Genomic DNA, 6,585 nt, shown 5'->3' with positions numbered 1-6,585 from the left:
GATCCCCACTGGATCCACCTTTCCTTTAATCCCCCTGAGAACACAGCTCTAGCTGGTCCAGTGAGCTGGGGTTCGAACACAGCTCCTCTTATTCCTAGTTCCCTTAACAGTGCCATTCCTTCCTGGATTTACTCAGGAAAGGACCGGGACCAGCATGAGACACTCCAAGGCCAAGTTCTCAGCACAAAGGAGATGTATTTGCCCCAGAGGGACAGAGGGCAGGCAATAAGAGACAAAGACAGGAGAGAGGACAGGACGAGGGGGAAGAGGGAAAGAACAAGGGAGAGGGGGAGAGATATTTGTCCTGAGGGACGAAGGACAGCCTCTGGATAGAGAGGAGACAGAGGTGGTCCACAGGCAAATGGCGGTTTATAAAGGCACTAGGGAAAACCCCGTGTTAGGACGAGTTGGTTTGTGTTGATTGGGTGTGTTGATTAGGAGAGCCAAAGGGGACTTTTGATAGCCTCAGGGGGAGGAAGTGACCAAATAAGGGACCAGACCCCGTGGTGGCTAGCTTTAGGAGTGTCATCTAACGGTTTTTAGCAAGGGAAAGGGGAAGAAGGAGGGGAAGAGGAAGAAGAGCAGGGCCTGTCAGAGCCATGCTTGCCGTGCTCCAGCTGGCCAGAGTCCCCTCAGCTAGGACCATGTACCCACTCCTCCCGAACTTTGGTTCTGTTGTGTCCTTGTTTAGGTGACAAAACTTCCTGGGGAAGGAGACACAACACACATGTCTATTAATGTTAAATAGGGAACCCAGGACAGACCGAAGAATGTTTACCACAAAAGTTCAACTTAGTGAGCCATGAGTTTTATTGGAGTTACTTACAGGAATATGGGGAGGGGTCACTTACAGCAGCAGAAATGACTCAAAGACAGCTGAGTCACCAAGGTCCACCCCAGCATGGGTGACAGCTCATGTGAAGAGCACACTGCACAGCCTGAGGGCAGCTCAACAGGTTGGAGAGTATCCTTTCAAGGTGCCTCAGTTGGCCTAAACCTTTTCCACGGTGGTCCGCTGGTTTCTGCTTCTTCCAGGCAGCTGGTGTGGTCTTTGAGCCTTCTTCACAGACTGGCATGTCTGAGAGGGACTCAGCTTTTACTGCTTACTCTGGCAGGGAAGGGGCCTAGTGAATCTAGTCAGTTTCCGGGACTTCCTGAAGTTATTTTGAGTTGTTTACCTTCCTGCTTAAAGAGCTTCTGCACAGGGTGGAATGTTTCAATCTTGGAGGAAACTGTCACATAATCCAACTCAGTTCTGGCTGCTCACTCCTCAAAAGCCAGTCTCAGGAAATCAAGTTTTCCACCCTGGAAATGAAACAGAATACTGTCCTCAAAGCTCTGTCTCAGGAAACTCAAGGGTGCCAAGAGTCCTTACATTAAGGGGAAGAAAGGGCAGGGGGCAGAGGTGGAAGGTGCATGCTAGGTGTGGTAGCATTCAGAACTGTCTGTCCACTCTTCCCAACCGTGTAGCCAACCTGACCTCCTGGGGCTAGGAACAAAAATGCTACTTTTCTGCAAGTTAAGAGAGTTTTAGGGCGGTGGTGGCGCACGCCTTTAATCCCAGCGCTTGGGAGGTAGAGGCAGGTGGATCTTTGCAAATTCGAGGCCAGCCTGGTCTACAGAGCGACATCCAGGAAAGGCGCAAAGCTACACAGAGAAACCCTGTCTCAAAAAACCAACCAACCAACAAACAAAACCAAAAAAAAAAAAAAAAAAGGAGGGGGGCTGGAGAGATGGCTCAGAGGTTAAGAGCACTGCTTGTTCTTCCAAAGGTCCTGAGTTCAATTCCCAGCAACCACATGGTGGCTCAAAAACCATCTGTAATGAGATCTGGTGCCCTCTTCTGGCCTGTAGGGATATGTGCAGACAGGACACTGTATACATAATAAATAAAAATTTAAAAAAAAAAGAGAGAGTTTTAGTGCTTTGTGTCAACACTCAGAATTAACGAATATGGATGAGCATTTGATATCAGGGGTTCTATCTGAAGGTGACTAGTGGTACTAGTGTTTCTGCAGTCGGTAAATCTTGACAACATTTATTATCTTGTCCTTTAAAATGTTGATTTTCTTTTAAAAATTTAAACTTAAAAGTTTTTGTATGTATGTTTCATCTGCACGTATGTCTTTGCACCACATGCATTTAGTTCATGTGGAGGACAGCAGAGGCTGTTGGATCCCTTGGAACTGGAGTTACAGATGGTTGTGAGCCACTCATGTGGGTGTTGGGACTCGAACCTGGGTCCTCTGGAAAAACAGCCAATGCTGACTGCTGAACCATCTCTCTGGGCTGGAGAAAAGTTATTTTAACAGGTAATATTAGGTGCAGCTTCTCTTTAGGGAGTAGCAGCCTGACAAAGGGCAACTTGGAAATTAGTGCCCACTGTTACAGACTTTAGGAAGGTTTTTTTGATAAAATATGCACAATTCGGCCCCATACTTCTTACATATAGAACCAGCTGGTGTTCCTGAAATGCGGAGTTGGGGAAGTTTTCATTCTTAACTCACCACAATTACAAGAGTTGCTTTCGGTTGACCAAGCCTAGGGGCCACAGTTGTTAAATTTTTTCCTTAAATCCAAATTGTGATTGCATCAAATTGCCACTAGATGTCACTGTGAATCAAAACTGATTTAGACAAACATACCCAAACCAACCCCAATGTGCTCTATTAAACACAAGTGATTCTCCCTCACAAGTACATCAGTTCACAGGCTTCTCTTTATCCTACTTTATCACTCCCATAGCTCACTGGTTTTCCAGATTGGTATTTATGCTACAGAAGTCAAGGGCCGCCCCTTAAAGGTGACCAGAAACAGAGGGCCCAGCAGCCCAGATTGAGATGCCCGTGAGAGGTCAGAGCGGGGGTGCTTGGCCAGGTCTGATCAACTTGGCTGTAGTTAGCCCCCTGAGCATCATGCCTATATCTACTTCTTCAACGACTGCTGCAGGCCGCAGGAATATATCATAAGAACTCAGCTGGTTATGACAAAGTCACTACCTGGAGGAATCAGGGAATTCTTCCAGAGTAAGCCGAAGCCAAATCCCAAGGAGTTTTTGGTGTTACTTGGCTTGTTATATATCAGCTGTCTTCTGTTATGAAAATCATGTGTGCCTTCATAGTTTTCCCAATTGACTTTTCCCTAAGAAGGGCTAACAGTGTGGACTGATCACTCTCTGGACATACACATTCAAGGTATTTGGAGAACAACCTCAGGAAAGACTTTCTCTGAAATCAGATATCTCCCTTGGCCACTTTCAGGGACTAGCAGTAATAACAGTCCACATGCAAGTCTCCTGGTAAATTCCACAAGGAGACACCACCTAGGTCAGGTGGACATTAAGTAACAGCTTTACACAATTCAGCTCGGACCCTCCTTTCTTACAGCCTTACTAACTTTATAGACCGCTAACTCCTTACCTAACCACTTCTAGGAATATTTAGATAACCTCCTGCACTGACAGCTATGCCCAGCCAGAACCCCAGTTCAAGCCTCCCTGTAATTATCATCATTAGCAGCATCCGGCCAGGACCATCCCCAGATGGAGGAGAGTACTTTATCAGAGATACCTCTGTATTCTCTAAGAACAGACTTAACCATCCAGGCTACCTGTTTGAGAAGGCCTGGCGGATGTGCCAATTAAGTGTTACTTCCTCCTTTCCCAAACCTTACCTCCAGTTCCAGATCTCCCTTTAACTATCACCAGAGGCATCCAGATGTACACAGGTTGCCTAGCGACTGAGCACACTTTCCCCCACCCTGCAGAAAAACGGCAGATAGCTTGGACAGATAGGAGCCACAGGAAAAAAGAAGACAGTTTTACTTTCTCCCATTGACCTAGCAACTTATAGATTCTTAACATTTTCTACCAATCACGTTTAAGATTATAGTTGAGCACATAAGAGCCCTCTTCTTAGATATTACCTGAATTCAGCCTTTAGTTAATTCATTTCCCCATTGGTCACTTCCCTTTGTGGTTGCAAATGATAATTAACGGTTATTGGCTCCCTATGTGATTCTTATCACCCTTCCATTTGACCCTGGAAGACTGGCTTTATATACCAGGACTTCCAGGGCACAGGGAGTCGGAGAAGAGAAAAGAGAATGGAAGAACTAGATGGGTAAGAACTTGAGAGGAACAAACTGAGATGGGGAAGAACTAGATTGAAGGGCTAGAAGAGAGGACTAGAGGAACGAGATGGAAGATGAGGAAGAGTCAGATGGGGAAGAACTAGATGGGGAAGAACGAGATGAGGAGAGAGAAGGAGATGGGAGAAAAGATGATATGGGAAGGAACAAGATGGATGAGAACCTAGAAGGGGCAGAACAAGATGAAGGAATTAAGATAGAACCTGGAGGGGACCGCAGACAAGTGTAGAGAGAAATCAGGCAAGGAAAGACCTAAATATGAGAGCAGAATATAAGCTTGTAACTGACACAGAATAATAAAATATATGGACTAAGGAGTTTCGTGTACATAGATTCATTTCTTCTCATCAAAGATTAATTATCAGCTGATTGTAGATTCTTCCCGGACCCTGGGAGGGGACTATCGAAGGACTGGACCCCGATAGTCCCCGATAAACGACCAGATCCTAGATTCCATTGCTGCTACCCTATTGTTGAACAAAACCCTGGAGACCAAGGATCTCAGAAGCAGGAGGCTTACGGGACAGAGATTTGGGGAAAGGAGTAATTGCTTGTCCTACATTCATCATAGAGGTTGCAGGCAATGGGAGTGGAGTTTTGGGAAGGGATGGGTGTAAGGACATTTTTGATCCTGGATGGCTTGGGGTTATAAGTAGGATGCTGTACATGGGGTTGGAGATAAACTGAAGAACATGAAATGACCTGCATTGTTAACTGTTTAGCCTCCTGAACTTCCTCCCTCTGTCTTAGACCTTTTAAATCCAATTTAGGACATCTCAGAATTTCTCTTTTATCACACTAGCAATTATATTGTCTAATAAAGAAAAAATGGCTTTTTTAAGATGAGCAGTTCTCAAAATGGGAGTGTCTTATATTTTCTCGGCTCCCAGCGAGGCTCTCACAGTTAGCTACTGTGACTGGATAAGACCCTCACCCACAGATCCCATTTTTCTTTTGCCTTGCTTTACTACAGGAATTCTATTTTTCTGTAGTTTGTGAATAAAAGCTCAGAAGGTCGAGAATCTGGGAAGACAGCCAAAGAAATGTCACCTTCTGAGAAACAAAAGCCATCAGGACGAAAAGCATGACATGAAGTGATTTCTGAGGCAATGACACTGAAATGATAATTGGTAAGTGGGAAGCTGGTTTAGACCCAAGTAGCACCTCTCCAAATGAGTGGGAACAGGAACCTTCAAGAAAGAAATGGACTTATGGGAAAATAGCTTCCTCAAATAGTGGGTGAAAAAAAAATGTCGAAACACGTTTGCTTATTGCAGCTCTCCTGGTGTGCACTCGTGTGTGAGTGTGTGTGTGTGTGTGTATGTGTTTGCGCGTGCACGTGCCATACATGTGTACATATTTGTGGGGTCTGAGCGAGTTTGTATATGTTTATGTGTGTAGGTCAGAGGTTGATGTTAGCTATCTTTCACACACTCAGTGGAGAGCTAGGCACTCCTTCTTCTGATCTATCTATCATCTATCTATCTACCTATCTGTCTGTCTATCTATCTATCTATCTATCTACCTACCTATCATCTACCTATCAACTATCTGAGACAGGGTCTGTCCGTTAATCTGGAGCTCACCAGTTTGGCCAGACCAGCGGCCCAGGGAGCTCCTGGTATCCCCTGCATCTGCCTCCCTGCCACTATGACTGCAAGAGTGCACTACCACACCCTGCTTTTTAATTGCAGTTCTGGAGACCTGCATTAGATGCTAATTCTTTCCCAGCATGCACTTTGCCGTTCGAGCCATCTCCTAGGCCCTCTGAATTTTTGGTATATGAATGTACATCTCCTCTCTGACAGGAGCACCTAGCTCTCAGGTGTCTATGCTGGTGGGGGCCGTTGAGAATCTTCATTGGGAAGACTGGTACAGTAAGGACGGATTATTTAGTCCTCTTAATCAACCTTCAGGGTTGTGAGTAAACTTTGGCTAAATCACCCTGAAAACCTCTTCCTAGTATATTGGGGTGAGAGTTCCCTAATTTCTTTTCTGTTGCTGTGATTAAATACTCCAAGAAAACCAACTGAAGTTTGACTCATAGCCAAAGTTATAGTCTGTCGTAGGCTAAGTCACAGAGACAGGAGTTTGGGGACACATCTCACCCACAACCCAGATCAGAGCACATTGAGTTAACACATGCATGTTGGTGCTCAGACCACCTCTCATTTTCACTTGGTCGTACAATCGGGCCACCCGCCATGCAGGTTGTCTCCATTCCTTAAGCGACATTGGTCTTCTTGGTTTTGGTAAGCCTTGCAAAGCAGGATGCTACCTGCTCTGTGAGTTTGATAGCCTCCAGCAAAGTTATGATTCCAGGGGCATATTTGAGAGTGGCAGTTTTTTAAGGTTTATTCATTTTATGTGCATTGATGTTTTTCCTGTATGTATGACTGTGTGAGGGTGTTGGATCCCCTGGAACTGGAGTTACAG

This window comes from Peromyscus californicus, unplaced genomic scaffold (genome assembly GCF_007827085.1).
Source record: "Peromyscus californicus insignis strain IS unplaced genomic scaffold, ASM782708v3 Scaffold_9__1_contigs__length_137607984, whole genome shotgun sequence".
NCBI lineage: Eukaryota > Metazoa > Chordata > Mammalia > Rodentia > Cricetidae > Peromyscus > Peromyscus californicus.
This window is presented reverse-complemented; position numbering follows the sequence as displayed.